The sequence below is a fragment of the Nesoenas mayeri genome, assembly GCF_963082525.1.
Source record: "Nesoenas mayeri genome assembly, chromosome: 1".
In the NCBI taxonomy this organism is placed as follows: Eukaryota; Metazoa; Chordata; class Aves; order Columbiformes; family Columbidae; genus Nesoenas; species Nesoenas mayeri.
The window spans coordinates 41,755,589-41,775,217 of NC_137541.1; positions in this window are offsets into that span (position 1 = coordinate 41,755,589).

Genomic DNA, 19,629 nt, shown 5'->3' on the forward strand with positions numbered 1-19,629 from the left:
ACTTCTATATAAATAAACTCTTTGAACACATAGCTGCATTTACCTCAAGCAAATCTACTTTCAGTCCTTTATATTTTTTGATAACTTCCTTGGCTGGGTCACACGAACTTGGAGGTTGTTCTGAATTGCTGTCATTCAAATTAAAAATTAACACTGGGAAACAGAGAGATCAAAGGAATCAAAACAATAGTTCCATCCATTAGTACTATGTGCTTTGTGGACTCTTAAAAGGTCTCTTTTATGACTGGAAGCCATGATGGGTGTAGAGACTACAAAAACATTCTGATTTCATGGAAGTTGAAAACCTACTTTCTCTTACTAAGTAATGGTTGCTTTGGGGTTTCTATAAAATAGAGTCTTGGCTTAGTTTCCAGTGGGCAATCCAATATGTTGATTCCAAATGGTAATTCTGTATGGAGATTCTAGTTGTGGAGTTTTGTTTGTTTGTTTGTTTCTTTTCTTCCCTTTGGGCCAGAAAGTTTGTCACTGGAAGATACTAGTTTCTCATATCTGACTGAATTAATGGAAAAGGGTGGATTCCAATGGGTTTATATTTTCCTGAAGCTTTACAAAAAGCTCAGTCTTTCTTTTTTTTTTTTTCCTTTTCTTTTCTTTTTTTAAAATATATTTTCTCTCTTTTTCTTTCCAATTTAACAGTGGTTTAAAATGTGAAAGTTTAAGATTTTGGGTTAAAATGACAGTTGTTTTTAAGCTACTATATATACAAAACAGTGAAATCTGAAGGTGTCATTTTGAAATGATTGAGATAGAATATTTCTGTAGTACCCTACTGAAATTATTTCTGAATTAAAATAAAAACCCAAACTTAGTTTTTAGTTATGTTTTGATCTATCTTGAAAATTAATATCTTTAGGTATTATATTGAATGGAAGATAACATTTCTCAACAGATCTAATCTCTGCAGCCAGATGAAAATGAACTTTGTCCTTGTTTCTAACTATACTCCCTCCTGGACAGACTGAAGCAAACTGGTGTGATGATAGTTCCTGTCTTGGCAAATGCATTTTGTACATAAAGACAATTATGCCAGTCTAACTGTTTCCACAAATGCTTTTAAAATCTTTTTAAAATATCACAATCAGTGATAAGTAAATGTAAAGTTTCATTTGGACTTCTGCTGGTTTTCCTCTTACAATATGAGGTGGTACATTTCCAATGAGGGTGCCATTTTTGTGAGAACTGGTTTGAGATTTCTAATATCGTTCAGAAGTTTTATGTTATGGAATACTGATCTGAAGTGGAGCAGAACTCATGACAGAAATATTTGGATCTGTAACACAATTTCATATCTGTCTCCTTAGAAAACCCCACTGTAATGTCATTCTGTAAGTTTGCTAGTCTGGCATTTTTTAATTACTATTTTTCTTTGACTCTTTTTGCTTGTGGTGCTCCTGGGAAGGTAATTTATGACCTAATATCAGAGCCCTGGACAACCGTGCTGGTTGCCAGAGGCCTGGCAATCAGATCTGAGAAGTGTTTTAAAGATGCATTTTGTTTGAAATTGCTTTTGTGTTCTTCCCCAAATGAAATCTTGCTGCTACACACATTTATTTTGGAATGGGAGGAGCAGCAGTGGACGAGAGGTGGTGTGTGTTTATAAAGACACCTGAAAAACAAAGCTGTTGAGAAGCTGAAGTTTTGCTGGGTATCGGGATTTCGATTGTGGGGTGACAATAAAACCGTGGCAGATGTATTGTTAACCCCCTCTCCCCCCGCTTCCCCTTTCAGCCTCTCCCTCTCCCCCTTCCCTCTAAGGAGAGGCGATTGGAGGGAAAGAAGGACAGAGAGAAGAGAGTTAGAAAAATTAAAAATGTTTTACTAATGCTACTAATAAAAATAGAGAAAATAATACAAAATATACAAAACCAATCTTGAAAGTCCTGTGAACTGCTCCAGCAGATGAAGGGCTGGCACCTGAAATCCTGAACTGGACTCTGCAGCCAACCGGAACTGGATTCAATCTGTCACTAGGCCTCAGTTCGCAGGGACAGCTAGCAAGGTCCTCTCCTAATGTTGGCCATAAGGAAAAAGGGACGAGATCCTCGCGATGTCCCACTTTTATATGAGGTATTCATGTGAATGGGACGTTATACTCCGTTGGTCAGTTTCTGGTCACCTGTTTCTCGTAGCCCCTCTTGCGAGATGTACATCCATCCTTATCAATGACCTCTCATTCTATTGCTATGTTTACCAAAACATGTATCTGGCTTTTCAGAAAAAAATGCAGCTAATATGAAGGCTTTAGCTGACAGGCAAATTCGCTAAAAGAGAAACTTGTTTTTAACAAAACCAAGACACTGGGGAAGTAAGAAGTGGGCCACTTGCATTTGGAGAAGTGGAGTTTTCAAAGACTTGGATGTGTGTTAGGGTGATAATTTTGATGCTGTGGCTATCATTTCCATTTGTGCAGGCTAAAAAAGTAGTAGTCAACACGTGTCTCCCACCCTGATCCTCTGAATGCACACGCTGTAGCCCTGGGTGTCCTGTTGTCCTGAGATCTGCTGCAGAGCAGCATCCTGTGTCATTCTGTGATCCTGCACCGATACGGGGCTGCATGCTGCTGCCTCTGTGTGTGTTAGTGCTTCTTACTCAGCAGGTCCCAGCAGGCTCATGCTTTGGGAACAGGCTAATGGTGGTATTGATTAAGGGCTCTTTAGAAATGAAAGACTTTTTCTTCAGCTGGTTTGCTCGGAAGCAAACAAGGAGAGTGAAGAAAAAAAAAAAGTGTGTGTGAAACAGCAAGTAGAGCCAAAGCTGCTTTGATTTCATAAGATCTTGTGGTTTAATCAAATGGCTGAGCTTTCTAGGGAGCTCTAGAGGGAATCCTGGTAGCTTTGTATTCCTTTCCTGCTTGCTGCTGCTTTCAAACAGCAGCTCCCAGGTGCTGTCGCTTATTTCCCTTTGTTCTAGGATGGCACTTCACTGAAGCTTCCATCCAGCTCCTCAGCTGATCTTTGCAGGTATCTCCATAGAATTTATCAGACAAACTTCTTTTTCCTTTCTCACCTGGTTGCATTATTGACTTTCAACCTCTCTGCTGCTTTTATACTGAGGATAGGCATGCAGCATTTGCAACAAGCTATGTGAACTGATAGTGACATCTCTGCAGCAGCATTTTATCTGGCTCCTCTTACCCATTAGCTATTATCTTGGTAAAAAGCAACTGTGTTTCAGCTCTGTGTTTTATAATTGTCTTCCATCTTCTAGAGGCGCCAGTTCACCTCCTTTGCTGAACGCCAAACCCTTTCCCTCCCTCTGCAGGATTTGATTCAACCACCCTTCTAGTCCTGTGCTTGCTTCTTCTCCACAGGCATTCTGTCTCCTCTGCACTGAGATTTTTAACAATCACATATATCACACAAATCCCATTTTTACTTTTTAAACATCTGTTTCTCCTGCCTTTTTCCCCCCGTCCGGGTGCCTCATCTTTTCCCCGCTTTGGAAAATACTTGGTTTCATCTGAAGGACACAGTGTGATTTTCCCCTCCAGCATTCAGAGAGTACCTTTTGCTGACTTTTGATCTGGGCCCTCACTCCAGAAATGATGAGAAATTCTTCCATCACTTCTTGAGGCCCTCCAAAAACTGAGTTTCAGATTCCCATGATGGAGGAATTTCTTTCTGATTCTGGGGTTATGGTTGGGATAGTGATTAGTAACTTTTTAAACTGTAACTATCTGCACAGTCTTCTTTAATGTATTTTCTTCCTTTTTCTTCTTTTCTGTCTGGAGCAAATCTGAGTTTTCTTTGAAAGGTCTTTATTCCAGTCATATGATTTAGTTTTTTTTGATGGCGACCATGCTACTTACTAGTACTACTTTTAGTGTCCCCGCTTGGAGCCTCCTTAGTTTTGGCCAGTGTTACCATAGACTTAGCAGAGCACAACTGCCTTTTGCATATGACACAACTGTAGGCTTTGCACTTAAACAAACAACAACAAAAAAAGCTTAATAAAGTTAATATTAATAGGATTGAATAAGGCCTTGAATTAAATAATACAAATATGTAACATTAAAATAAATAAAGAAAAAGGTACAAAAAGGTACATAGTCTAAACATCCTCAGGCCAAGTTGTAATTTCTACACAAGAGCATTGAGTGTTGCCATGTCTGGGCTGTGAAGTCCTGCTGACATAGTCATGTTATGTCAGATTATGCAAAAATTTCCCTCATTTCCACATGGAAAACCTCCATGATGGCAAAGATGAGACTACACAAATGGGAAGGAACTATGATCAGTACAGGGAATGTTCACTGCTTGTGCATAGCATGTCCAATACAATCAGAGCCATAATAAACTCCAAAGTAGATAGGACCTTGTTTAGGGAGGTAGAAAGTTAAGCAGGATATGGGCAGCATCATGGGTCTGGCAACCTGAAGGTAACTGCACTGAGAATTAGTAAAAGAGATAGATTCTTCAGTCTTAACAACTTATTGACAGAAAAGAATCTACTGGAAAAACTAAGCATTTTTTTTGTTGTTTTAAAATGTCATTGACTTGGCTTCCTGCAACCCTGAAGTCATGCAAGGCAGGAAAGGGGATGGGTCTGTTAGCAAATGGCTTGGGGTAAGAGTGACATTTTAATACCAAGCCTGTTCAGAGCAAACTGCAGAGAAGTCAGTTCTTGAACTGTACTCAGAGCTGGGATAGTAGCAAGCAAAGAGAGTGAAGCAAAGACCTCTTTCCTTGGGGAATCACTGGGTATGTCCACATGGTGTATTATGGGCCAGCATGAGCTTGTGACTACCAGAAATATGTTGCATAAACATATCCATAACAAGCTAGTCCCTGAAAGGATACATATTCAGTATGGCAGGATATTTGCTTATTGGAAACAATGCTGTCAGCCCAAACATACAAAAATCATGTGCCAAGCCTTCCTTCCAAAATGAGATTGCCTTTAAAACAACCTAATGCACTACATTTTGGATTATTTTTATTTGCTGTCTGGTGTTAGAGCATTGTCTGCTTGAAAGTTTGCCACATTGTCATGAAAGCTAGAAATGTGATTAAAAAAATATGTTTTGGACTCCACAGTAGTTACCTGATTACAGCCTCTGCAATGCTCACGAAGCCATCAGGTATCACAACAGTCGTGCTGGGGGTGACTGCTACAGGATTGTGTAGTTGGTGAGATTCACAGCTTTGTGCTGTGAGGAACGGGGATTGAAATGCCGGGGTGGGACATATACATGTTCACATGTGTTGAGTGGAACATAAATCCGGAGTGATTTCAGAGTGCAAAATGTTTAAGGATGTGGACAGGTTTTCTTTTCTAGGTCTAGGTAAGGTAGTTTAAGATGTTCCTATCCCAAAGTGTTCAGCTTCCCCCAGTGCTGGAGACTTCTGCCTCCCCAACCAAGCTGGTGTGATGGGAATGTTAGATCACCTTCCCCAGCAGTTTAAGCTCAGATAATGGGATCTGAATGGCAGTGGGTGCACCTTCTGTCCTCCTGGCAGTGGGAGTGAGGAGATTTGGGGTAAGATGCATCTGAGGAATGTTAATGCCTTAAATCACCTTCAGTTCTCTGTAGAATAAATGTGTGATTAACCCAAGGCAAGGCTGGAAAGGTGTTGGTAATGTGGCTTGATATTACAGACACTGAAAGTTCCTGCCTCTAAGGGGCTTTCCACTTCCTCAAGAGAGATTTCAGTAACTTGTAGTGCAGCAAGGAGTGTGTGAGTGTCGTGGTTTAACCCCATCTGGCAAGTAAGCACCACACAGCCACTCGCTCACTCCCCTGCAGTGGGATGAGGGTGAGAATTAGAAGAGTAAAAGTGAAAAAACTTGTGTTTTTAGATGAAGGCAGTCTAATAAGCAAAAGCCATGCACACAAGCAAAACGAAATGAGGAATTAATTTGTTACTGGCATGGGCAGGCAGGTGTTCAGCCACCTCCAGGAAAGCCAGTCTCCATCATGCATGATGGTTACTTGGGAAGACAAAACGCCTTAATGCCAAATGTCTCCTCCTTCCTTCTTACCCCAGATTTATATGCTGAGCATAATGTCATATGGTGTGGAATATCCCTTTGGTCAGTTGGGTTCAGCTGTCCCAGCTGTGTCCCTTCCCAGCATCTTGTGCATCCCAGTCAGCTCGCTGGTGGGGTGGTGTGAGGAGCCAAAAAGGCCTTGACTCTGTGTAAGCACTGCTCAGCAGTCACTAAAACATCCCTGTGTTATCAGCACTGTTTCCAGTACAAACCCAAAGCACAACCCCGTACTGTGAAGAAAATTAACTCTATCCCAGCCAAAACCAGCACAGTGAGAAAGCAAAGGATCAGGTGTCACCTCACTGAAATTTGTTTGCCTTTCAGACTGAGGCTGAGCCACTGAATGTTTTGTGTTTTATCTCAGCATTGGGAAGGAGGCTGATTTCCAACTGGATAGTGATATGTCAACTTCTGCTCCATCCCTGCTCTGTGTCTGTCCACAGTTAGATACAGATGGAGCTGTCTCATATAGGGCTCCCTGTCCACATGCTGCTGCTGCTTTGATTTTGATACTCTGTGTTTGGAATCAGATCCTAACCGGCATCAAAAAGCAAACAAACCCCAAGAGCTGGAGTGCAGCTGATGTATTAAAATAAGCTGTCTGGGTGTTTGCTCCATTTCTTACATTTATGCCAGGCTCTCTCTAGTCCTGGGGATATTATTACCCATCAACAGTATATAATGCAGTCGGTGTCAGATCATCCATTTTATATTCATCATAATATTAAATAATGCTTGCCTGACCTCACATGCTGGGAATGATCACAGCTGTGTATGTGCATGTGTGGGGTTCTGCACTCCTCCATTTCTGGCTGTCCTGCTCCTCTGTCAGTGAGCCAGCAAAATGGCTGTTGTATTGGTCTCTCTGCCAATCTCCGGCAGTTTTCAAACTAAGTCCCTGGCTGAGATAAGAAGAATGAAAAAGTGCTCTTTTCTGATCCTGTATGGTAAAACTCAGGGGGCTACAGGAGAGATATTGAGAAGTCTAAGAGCTGGTGAAAACAGCTGGGCAGAAAACAAATCACTGGGTCAAGGAGAACATCACTTTCAACATGACTAAATTTCATAAACGGAAATTCTCTATACACATCCTTTACCGTGTGACAGAAAACCACATGCTTCATGAGGTTCACACAAGACAGTCATGTGAGATGAAGACTGCTCAATCTTTTATCCTTGCGAGGACATGAAAACTGTTCCCAGGACATGTGTTTCTGCCAGTCCCACCCAACTTTTCCTTGTCATCTTCACTGTTGGGAAGATGTGTCCTGGAAAACGTAATAGTTTGAAAGGAACATTTTTCCCTTTGACTTGTTATTTGCAGTCAGATAAAGATTTTGTTTCTAAACGTTACTGTTCAACGTTCAGACATGTCCTGAGGAGGAATTCGTTATATTTTCGTGTTGCCTCAGATGTGACTGTGAACATTCTCTAATCTGCAGCAGTGCAAAATTTCCTGTATGTGATGGGGAGGAAGGCTGATTTTTCAGGATGGAGAATGAGGAGTGCTCTTCTGTTCCATCCCACTGGCACCACTCTGATGAGCCCATCAGAGCACTGAAGATGTGTACAATGAATTCTAAGCACATCGTGCAAATAAGCACAATAATAATAATGTTGAAGATGGGAAATGAATAATTTCTCTAAATGAAGCTTGGGCAGGAATTCACATAGAAAGTATGTAATTAAACCAAGCTGGAACTTGATCAAAATACTGAAATAGTACTAGGAAAAAAAAGTTATTTAATGACTATTAGTAGGAAGAACCTTGGCTTTTTATTTCATCTAGAAAGAAGACAACTCCCAGCACCAGGAAAATTCAGATTCCCAATAGAATGTCCCTCCTTCTCCTGCATGATTTTCCCATGGGGAATTGCAGTCTTGGGCTGCCAGGATAATACCCATCAGTTCTGGAAGTGGGGCAGAGATTTTTGTGGGGCCGAGATTTGGGGCCTGAACCTGGTCAGACAGTGGGAGGGCTGGTGGCTGAGCTGAGCACAGCCAGAGCTGTTCCTGGCTGAGGATGCGGGGAGTGAACATGTCTGAAGGTGGGTTTTGACACCTGGTCCTACAGAAGTGAATGAAATGACTGCTTACATGGTCCTGTTCCCATCTGAACTCTGACCAGGCTGGACCTTCACTTAACTTGGATTCTCCAGTACAAACATTACTCATAGTCCTGTGACAGTCTGAGAAAGAATGACGAGCAGCAAGGATCTTCAACCCATGACAAACCACAAGGGCACATTTGCTACCGTGTGATAAAGGCTCAAAACTGCTGTTGGCTTTACAGGCTAGTGATCGCCCCCTCTTCTGTTCCTGTGGCTAGAGGACATCATACATTATCGAGAGAGCACCTCTCTTAGCTAGGCAAGGGCTGAACTTTGGTTTTGTATTGTTGGAGCTTAGTGCACAATTAACCTGGCACAATTTACTGTGGCATAGTTCACTGTAAATCCTTACACAATAAATGGATTGTAATCACTATGTTTCAGTGACCACTGAAAGGCAATTTGAAGACTAAATAAAGCAGGATGTTGAGATTTCAGATTGTAAGTCTTTTGAAAGGATTTGCAGCAGAAGGAGAATACCTGCAGTGCTCTGCAATGCTTATGATGTGGCTGTGTGTGCTGACAGGAGATGGCCAAGCAGTACATGGCTGCATGGGGTGACGGGGAGAGTTATGGGGAGAAGGAAAGATCAAGCCTTCTTCCTGAACTGGAGGCAAAGAGGTGGGAATGCACTTCAAATCGCATCATGGACCTGCACTTAGTAGTGGGGTGTGACAACATCGCACCATTTATTTTTTTTCTGCATTAAAGGGGTATGTTGCTTAAAACATGGTTTTATTCTACAGCATGAGTGCCATCTTGCTGCTCGTTTGACCCTACTAAAGCCAGAACGTGACTTAGCTGCGGTCATGGCTGTGAGAAGTGGTTTTGCAGCTACAGACATGTTGGTATCTATATGAGACTCAGCAGGTGAGGAAGAATTTGCAGAGAAAGGCATTGTTGAATACCACAAAGCCAGATCCTCAGTGGTGTTAAGGTCAATAACCTTACAGGAGCTTCTAGCAGCTGGAACTCTGCCCCAGCTCCCAGGTGATGATGTGGTGTGATCCAAGGCTGTGTGACTGCCTATGTCTGCTGCTCTGCGAAGTCTGAGAAGAACTAAATCAGTGTGAGCACAGTTGCCCAGCCTGGGGCAACCAAGGAAATGTCAGCTCAATATACACCTGGGGATCCCTGGATGGGGGCAGAGGGAGTTTACTGTGGTGGCTTTCATGAACTGACATAGGATTTTGGCCTGGTGAATGTGTGAGCACTGGGCCATAACCTTCCCCTGAGTTACTGAGAGGAGGTCTGTGATGTGAGCTGCGCTCGGGTTCCCACTGTGCCTTTGTGCTGTGGGCTGCACCAGGGACTCGCCATGCTTACCATGCTGTGAATCGGATCCAAACATGATTTAAGATAATTTTCTTCTAATTCACAGTCAGGCAGTGGAGTAGATCTGGCTTCTGAGAATCAAAAGTATTGATAACTCCCTTAGACACAGTTTGGAAGCAAATGAATGCCCCCATTTTTTGTTAAATTTTGAGAGCATTATTTTACTGTATGGAGATGAACTCCCATTAGCAGAATAAATGAATTAAAACAAAAGCAGCTTGTTTGCATTGCGATTAACCATTCCTGAGATGAGAAAGCTCATCTAGTTCTGAATATATGGCAACAAAGATTATAAACAGTGCAATGGGGCTTAATCCTTGGTTTTTATGTTTCCACAAAATGGCTTTCATACAGAAACATTTTCTTCTTACCTACAGCTGAAATTTGTCACCATGGTAACCTTCTGGATTTGGAGGGGCGGGGTGCTCTAGTCAAATATGTGTCCGCAACCTCAGAAATTGTTATCTAAATCTGGTTTAATTTCTTCTCTCTTTCTTTAAGAGCTATGAGGTTCTTACACACTGGGCAGCTGCTCACATAACCAGATCAGAGGGAGGTCATACGAATTTGAGCTCTTGTTTTCTTTCTTTGAAAGGAGCAGTAGTTGGGTCAATTTCCTCGCTTATTGAACTGGCTCCATTCTTCCCCAGCTGCAGCTCCACGCCAGCTCTGCTATCTGGGAGCTACTGGACCACGCTCTGCTCCGGTGTCTGCAGTGTCACCCGCTGCTGCTGGGGAAACAGAAAAATCCTGAGCTGGGGTCCCAGCAGCTCAGCATTGGAGAGTATGCTGTTCACTTACTGGCTTCAATATACGTATAGTTCTGTTTACCATACATGTCTGAGAGTGACTTGGGGCCTTAAACATGTTTGTTTGTTTGGTTTGGCTTTATTTTTTATTTTTGAAGGGAAAATAACTGACACAAATGTGCATTAAGACTTCTGAAAGTAAAGTGATAAAAGCCTTAGAGAACCCTCCCCCACAATATTGTCTCAATGCAATGTTATTTGAAGGACATATCACTGTCCTGATCATTTAACTTGTCATACTTGTTCCCCATTTTGTGTGTCAAACTGTATCCCACTGCTTGCCCAGGTTGTCTTCCTGGCTTTTAGGTTGCAGGAAAAGGCAGGAGTTTATGATTAAAGCTCTAGACAAAGGCTATGTAGACAGTAGTTGCTGTTAGTGAACTGCTGGCCCTGCCACTAACTCCTGGGATAACCAGGGCTGAGTCATTTCGTATCTTTCTACCTGAGGTCCTAGTCTGTAGACAACACACGATCTTTCTTCTCGTCCTTTTGCTTTTTGTTGGCCTACAGTGTGGCAAGTGCTTGAGTCAGGGATGTTCTTCATCTGTGCAATAGTGGCTTGATTTTACTTGAAGCTTCTTGATGTCACTAATAAATAAATAGTAAATAAAAATTATTTGGGGGAATGCAGTAATAACCAAAGTGGTGATCCTACCTGTTTGTTTACTTATCATAGAATCATTGAATCATTTCGGTTGGAAGGGACCCTCAGGATCATCGAGTCCAACCATAACTTAACTCTAGCACTAAACCGTGTCCCTAAGAAACTCGTCTAAACACCTTTTAAACACCTTCAGGGATGGTGACTCCACCACTTCCCTGCACAGCCTGTTCCAATGCCTGACAACCATTTCTGTGAAGAATTTTTCCTAATATCCAACCTAAACCTCTCCTGGTGCAATTTGAGGCCATTTCCTCTTGTCCTATCACTTGCTACTTGGGAGAAGAGACCAACACCCTCCATGCTACAACCTCCTTTCAGGTAGTTACAGACAGCAATAAGGTCTCCCCTCAGCCTCCTTTTCTCCAGGCTAAACAGCCCCGGTTCCCTCAGCTGCTCCTCATAGGACTCGTTCTCCAGACCCCTCACCAGCTTCGTCACCCTCCTCTGCACTCTCTCCAGTACCTCAATATCTTTCTTATGATGAGGGGCCCAAAACTGAGCACAGTATTAAAGGTGAAATATAGGTAGCTCCTAGCCCGCTGCAGGAGCTATCAGTAAATAAACCGCTGTCATGTGAGCACACCCACTTCTTTCTTCTCTCTGTGACTGACATTTACACCTTCTTTTCTTTCCCTTGTAGGGTGGGGCCATCAAAAACATTCCTTCATATTAAGGCAGGGTGTGACTTCAAGTGTTGTCTCGCCTGGGCCAGCTCTGGCTTCCCTGCCTTTCCTTGCTCCTTGGTAGTTGTCTGTTAATCTGAAGTACTTCACTAAGGAGAGAAAAACCGCCTCTGATTAACCCCGAGGAAAGAGCTTGTGCATCAGTAGTTACTCTGAGGAGCTGACCTGTGCTTCAGTCTCACTTGTAAGATTTTATTTTTTTAGAAAACAACCAAGCAGCTGGTTTATACTTTCTGCTATGGTCCCATCAGCTCTTGGTTAGTGCATGTATTTGGGTACACTGGAAATATATCTGAACATGGCTTCTTAATAGGGGTAAAGCTCTGACGGGTACTTGCGTACACCAGCAATTTCTTTGTCAATGGTTCTTAGCTTATGTTTTGCCCCATGACCTGCCTGACATAGATTAAAAAAAGCTGCTGAAGAGAACTGTTGATGAACATAATTGTGCTCCTTCTGAGCTGGCAAGGAGTGAGCAGTGGGGCTACTACAAGGCCACCTCAAATGCAGTGGCGAAGCTATAGGTGGCACACATAGCTGCTGCCAGCTCCTACCTGTTCTCAAGGGTAAAACATTTCTTTTACAGAGTCTGGCAAAAAAAAATTGAAGGCCTCAGAGTCATTGGCAGGCAGAGGGAAGTCTCCTTGAGGGCAGTTTTAGCACTAGGTCTACTGCTTGACACTTTGCACATGAAGCTGAGCTGACTATAAATATGCAGCCATTGACCACACCGTTGTGCCAGTAGGGCCTGGGGGCAGCAAGCAGCATTTTTGGGTCTTAATAAGGCAGAAGAATGTGGAGCATGAAATAACTGCGTTCACAGGTTGCCACCCACCACCTCAGTTCCTTTATACCATCTTCTCTCTTCGTCAAGAGCAACGCAGTATGAAAGGGGAAAAAGACACGGTGTGCTGAGGCTGCACTAAGCTCTCTGGTGTCTCCTGCCCCCTTCCCCCTCTTCTGTTGTATGCTCCCCTCCTTTCATCTTGTTTTGAGTTGAGTGCTGGATCACCAACAGACTGTTATTAAGAAAAGGACCTTTCCATTCAGAGGCTTATAGACACATCTCCCAGATTACCAATATCCCTTGCATCTGCAGAACTGGCTAGAGAAATTTGTAAGAATGCATTTTTCCCCCAGAGATTTTTGGAGACACGTTCTTATCAGGTATATCACACAAACCATAAAATGCCTCCCTCCAAAGGGAGCATCTCCCAGTCAAGTCCCCCCAAATTTAAGGCAGTCAGGGAGGTGAAAAGCAATGATTTCCAAAGTTATCTGAACTTTTTTGCAAGTGATTTAAATTGTTTGCAGGCTCAGACTGGCATGGGGGATGAACGGAGGTTTTGCAGGGTGCCTGTTGCGTTGAAATAAATTGATCCTATCCCCAGAGCCCCATCTCTTGTGTGCAGCCAAATCATGTGTGTTTGCAGGAGACAGTATGCTTGTGTTTCTCCCACAACCCTGCTGGCTCATTAGTGTTATTTCTGGAGGTCTTGTTTCCACAGTAACAAGCAATTACCATTGTTCCTTGGACTGCCAAAGTTACCACCAGCAACGCAGAGGAAGATGCGTTATTCTCTATATTGGGATAAAATGCCTTCATATGTCTTGCTATTCACTGAATGCCAATCCTGACGCAGGTCCTGTGCAAATAGCACACTCCACCCCCTGCCAATGCTGCTTTTGCTGGTATTAAGACATGCCAAATTCTGAAATGATCCAAAATGATCTTCTCAGGTCTGTGGCTACACTGGCAATGACAGGGTCAGAATTTCAGCAGCAGGATGACTCTACCAATGGTAGCTCTGGTAGGAATATAAATAGAATAGCTTGGAGGCAGTTCTTTTTGCAATCGTGCTTAGCCCTGTTCTAAGTAATGCTGGCTGGTGACGTCAATAAAATATACCCGCTGTCTCTACCCTATAGCTTCTACCAGTACAGTGGTGGGGCTCCCACAGAGGAGTCTGGTTGAAGTGTCTGTACTGCATGATGCCTTCATTATCCCCAAGGAGTGAAGTGTGTGCATCTGCTCCAACCATATCTTCCATCTGTGGCTTCTCCTTTCCATTTTACCTTTACACTTCACACAGACAGATTCAGCTAGAATGGGGTTTCAAACCCCACAGAACATATCCTGAATTTCATGTACATATCAAAAGATTGGGTAGCTGAGTGGCTAAAGGAAGATGGACTTTAGCAGACAAGAGAAGCGGGATGGTGGGATGCTGGGGCAGCTGGATTGGGTTTCCTGACTTGAGCAGTTTTTATGGTGTTCAGTGACTCCATTTTCCAAGTGTGACTCTGTATTCTAAAAAGTTCTGGGGCTACACTGTAAGCTCTGAGCTCCTCTTAACAGTTTTCTTGTGAATAGGTGTGTGTATGGATCTACATATACACACTCACTTGCTCAAATGACTAATAACAGGCATTGGAAGGAGAGCATGGCCTGTAGCCTCCATAAACTAAAGCACAGAGGAGTGCAAGGAGTCTTGCTCCAAGGTAGCTGAAGACATGAGGAGAGGCATTTTAAAACCAGGAGGGGACAGCCTTTTGCGAAAGGTCATGGAAACACCTGCAGTAGAGATTTTTAAAACCTGGACTTACCAGAGAATGTAGAGGACATTAGGTAGATGCCACCATATGAGGGTGACAATGAACAGAAAGGGTGCTACTTTGACAGCTGTCAAGATCATACTGCTTCAGCTGCCCTTGAGGAAATAAAAACCTAACAGCAAACACGTTGTCTTTTCTTGAGGTGGAAAAAGGGATAGGCAGAAACAATTGGTGATAAGGTCCTTGATTCTTTTTTCTACCTAAATTCCCACCAAGTCTGTGAAATGAAGGTGGAGGAGAGAGTCAAACACAGGTGGAAAGAAATTGCTTTTATATCACGTATCTGTTCTAGAGGCTGTGCTTAATTTTTAAGTGTCTCTCAATTAGTAGCTATTGAAGTATTAGGAAGTCCTTCAGTTTTCTTTGGGGCTGACCATGTGAATGCAGCACCACGGAAAAAGTTAAGAAGATCTCCTTGGGTGCAGGAGAGCAGTCCTACCTAATCCAACAAGCTTCTCTCTCTTGTGTTGCATCTTACTAAAGCCTTGCATTTCAGCGTGGTCTGTATGATGGGGGAAAAAAGAAAAAAAAGATAATCTTATTCTCCACATGTAAACCAGAATCTGGTGTTCGAGTTCTAGGTGACGGCATACAAGGCTTGGGTGGTTCGTAATGAGTCGAGACTCGTTTTTGTATCATAAGGAAAATATTTCCAGCTCGAAAATAAACCACCCAAGCCTTCGCTCTTTGTCTGTGAGCTTCAGGGCACCCACCGGCATCCCACATTTTCAGGCGGGGCGGTGTGCCGAGAGTGTCGGCAGACACTAGGTGGAGGCCTTGAGCTGCGGTTCCACCGCAGTCGTGAAGACGGAAAGCGCAGAGGACTCTCTCAGAAGGGACATATTTTCCTTTCCTTGCTCTTTCACACGCTACGAAGTCCACGCTTTCCAGGTACGGAATGGGATGAGCAGAGGAATGGAGGAGAAGCGTCTGTCCCATCCCAGTTCCTTCCTGCAATGGGATTTTGTGAGCAGGACTGTGGTGGGAGCGTTGAAGACTTTCTAGTTCTTGGGTGTGGTTGGGTTGCAAGCTTGATTTTATTTAACCTGATTTATTTTATCCTCATTTTTATCCTGATGGGGATAACTTTGAGTTCCCCACGAATGCATATACAAAGTATTAAAATGGAGATGAAAGTGAGTACTGATGAGCTGATTTATCTAGCAACAAATGGTGGTAGAACCAGCTAAGATGAAGTGCATGCTGTATTTATGATGATTGCTTTCGGCAAGGCCTCGAATCTTAAAACTATTCCAAATAGGGAAATTTGGAGTTAGTACAAAGAGTGAATCACAGGTTAAGTGAGAGCCAGATGAAACTTGAAATGTTCATTTTGAGAGAAATTTCAAAGTTTATGATTTTAAAGCTTCTTGTTACTCTTAGTGATAAAAAGGCTGTTTTCAATGTATTCCTAAGAACTGAAAATTATGAACATTTCAATTACATAATTTTAGAAAAATAACTTAATGACATAATAGTGTCTTATTTTGAAAATAAGTTAAATTTTGTTACCATTTCACATGTCACTTGTAATGCCAAGTTAGGTCATGCCAAAAGAAGTCTCAGTTGAGGGCACGTTATGCAGTTTTACCAGTAACATAATGTAGCGTGAATATCATAATTAACTATTCTGTTACATAATTTAGTACAGGTGATATTTTATTTTCAAAACAAATGATTTTCCTACCAAGTAATGAGTTTTCTATCAAAAGTGGTACCAGCTTTATTAGTCTGTGCTGAATGAAACAATTTAAATTTTTACACTCTGAAGAAGAAATGTGCTGGGTACTAGTTAGGGACCAATTGTTTTTAATATCCTAGAAACCTGATTCCATGCTAGTGGTAGGATATTGAACACAACAGTGTCTCTCATTATTAACTGAAGAATCTAAAAACAATACAAGCCATAGAATCTGGTAAGAAAATATTAGGTTGGTAAGAAAATATAAGGTTGCTTTCAAAATGAGTATTTTAATTTGAAAGAAAATCTGGGATATTTTTCCCTAAGGCAAACTTTCCAATACAGAATTTTTTGTTTGAGCCTCCTTTTCCATAGGGATTTTTCATTTGTACTTATGATTTTCTGAAAAATGTAGATTTTATCAAAATAGTATTTTCAGGCTGAAGATTGTTTCGATTAAAATTTTCTCACTAGTGTGAACTGTTATGACACTCTCCTCCTCTACCCTCTGAGCTGTGGTAAAAGGGTGAATGAAGTTATTGATTTATCTTTCCTTATTTTTTTTCTAGTGCAATGACTTCGAAAGCTCCATGGCTGTTCTGCAGACAGATGCACAATCGTGAAACATCGATACAGACTGCAAATCTCTCCTGTCAGTCAACTCTTTTTCCCCTCTGCATAACGTAATCCCTATCTCCACAATGCCTGCACAGATACACATTTGCAAAGATGTTTTTCTGGAGATAACATGCGTAGCAAGCCCTCCTTTACTTGTTCTGATCTCTAGCAACATTATATTGAGTTTCAGTTCACAGTTCACTGTCTTCCCCCTCCTACCACTGAAATGCAGCCAACTCTGAGCTGCGGCTATTAAACATCACACAAGCAACAGCATGACACAGATTGCGGAAAGCAAAGGAATTCAGAGAAAGGCAACAAACTGAATGAGGACTGCAAGGGTTGTCTGGGAAGTGATTACAAAAAATTATAGGGAATGAATAGTGGTTAATAGTGATGCTGAATAGCTGTCACCTTGATACTCAAGTGATACCAGCATGCAAGGGAGAGTTTTTGAGTGTGGGACAAAGAAAGGTCACTAGGAATATTCAGGTTTCAGCCAGGGAGATGAGCAGGTCAGCTTCCATAACCACTGAGTTCTGTCAGACTGTAAAAGTCCCAAGGAAAGGGCTGCAGGCATCATTGCTGGAGGGTTTTAAAACGGGTCAAAGTTTCAAGACAGGACAGGGCAGTATCAGGACAGGTGAATAAAATTAGGTGAAGCAAATAGCTATATCTATCCCCACTTTGTATGTATCTGAGAAAACAGTTGGGAAAAAGATATCAAAGTCTGAAGGAACCTCATGTACGAAGTTAGGAAATGAGTATGAACTCCATGACAAGAGCTGGGACATGGCGAGGGAAAAGCTTTCAAAGACAGTGCTCTTCTTTGACAACATGGTGACCTTAGGGTAGGAAAGGACGAAAAAGGGGAAGATGCGCAATGAATCAGAGGAAAGGAGAAATGTGTGTGAACGTATGTAGCTGTTTGTGTGTGTGGCAGAACAGGAATCTCATTCAGATTGGAAAAAGCATTGTAGGTGTCTGCACCTCAGTTTGCTCAGACTAGTAGCTGAAGAGGGCAGCTTGGCGCATAAGCTGCACATGAACTCTTGCTGCTTTAGGTAAAATGATGGTGGGGGAAGGTTGTCAGACACTGTCACTGAGCATTCCACGGACAAACAAGAAGCAACTGCAAAAGTCTGTTCACAACTCGAGTTGCATAGCAACACTAAATTGTCAGATTGCTGTTACGGCAGTCCATTACATTATCTCCATTATTAGAGCCCTTTTTAGGCATCATGCAGTATGATGTTACTAGCCCACTCCCAAGCTGGTTGTTTGACCTTTGTCTCTTGCTGAATGATGTCATGTAATTTGCTGCAAAGGTGTCTCCAAGTATTACAGCAGTGAAAAAAATCCTTGAGGATCCATGAAGATAAGCCTTAGGGAGAAAAAGATGTGCCTGTGCGGGATGGGGCAGGAGAGACAGATCAGGAAGCAATAATATCCTCAAAGAAGTCCAGTGCCTGACAAACTCAGCAGGATATATGTTACTCCATCACTTCTCTGAACTAAGTCTTCATTGATCCATTTGAAAGGCTATTTTGAGAGGTGAGCCACAGTTGCTCGTAAGACATGTGTTTCACACTCTTCCAGTGCATGCTTGTGCCTGGTGGTTGGATCACTCCTGTGGACCATTGCTGCTGTGAAATCCTAACTTCCAGCTATTTCCCACTTTTTACTCTAAGCACCTTGTGAGCTGTCTCCCGATGGAGATGCTGAAGCACAAAAGCAGTCACAGCATCATCATCCTGTGATGTTTCAGACACTGTCAGTATCTGAAAGAATACCTAGAAGTCTGCTTGTCTTCCAGGATGTTGCTAGTGTCCTGCATAATTTCTTTCCTCGATGTCTTGTATAACACAGTGTCCTACTCCTTTTTTCTTTCTGCTTCTTTTGCTGGCACAAGATCCTGAAATGCCCCTGCCGTCTCTTTGCAGCCAAGGCAACCAGGGTCACTGCATACCAAGGTGTAGCTGGAATTCTAAGGATGTGAATAAATTGAATGAACTCCTGCACTGCAAACTTTAGATTGACATGGACTTAGTACACCAGGTAGAGTGAAAATTAGCTTACAGGCCTTTTTGCACTGGGTGATGGGGACACTGGCCTGCTTAAGCAAGTAAGTCTCAATGATGCATCTCCTTTCTGAAGAGTGCCTGGTTGTAAACTATACCAGCTTTTTCAAGATCACCACTGCACATTTGGAACAAGAAAACTGACCTCAGAAGAACAAGATAGACTGCCTGTCCCCTCTGTATAGAGTAATGGAATTATTCTGCTTCATTAAAACAACTCATGAGGAAACAAGCCGTCTCGAGGTTCAGTTTGTCTGTGTCTCTGTGCCCAGAACCTGGAGCACACAAATGGCATAACAACCAGATAGACACTGCTAGACTCTTGCTTGATATCAGGGTGATCAAGCTGAGACAAGGTCTAACACAGCAGGTGATAAACCTCCATGCATGACATTGCTAAAAGAGATTTTGGTGACCGTGGAGTTACCCCGGACAAAGGAACATCCCTATAATACAAAATAGCTTAGCAGTCCTTACAGAGAAATAGCAAAATGTATTCATCTGACTTTCTCCTTTCTTCCCTTGAGTGTCTTCCATGAACAAGAACTGCTGGATGGGACACTCCAAAGAGCTGATTTCTCTCTCCAGGAGTGAGTCTCCTCTCTGTCTGTGTTTTAAATTTGTCTTACTTCCCGCTGTGGCTGAGGGATTTGAGATCATTAGAGAGACAGCAAGTACTGAAGTGGTCACTGGCACCCACCAGCTTTGTAGCTCAGTCATCCTGAGGACTGCTATCAGGAGGGACTTATCCAAGAGCTCTGCAGAACAAACAGACTTTGATGCCTTGTGGCTGCTCTACACGTTTGTTGGCAGCCCTGGTACTTCAGTGAAGGGCTCAGTCCTGAGGTTTAGTCTATGTCACCAAAACTGAATAGTTTTGTATCACTTTACTGTCATGGACTGTCTGGAGGTACAGATACAAGAGGCTGTCCCATGGTTCTGGTTTGCATTAGATAATTGCTATGGCTTTCTCTTTTCAACTTGGTCTTCTAGTTTATGGTGGAGATAGAGCTCAGAGT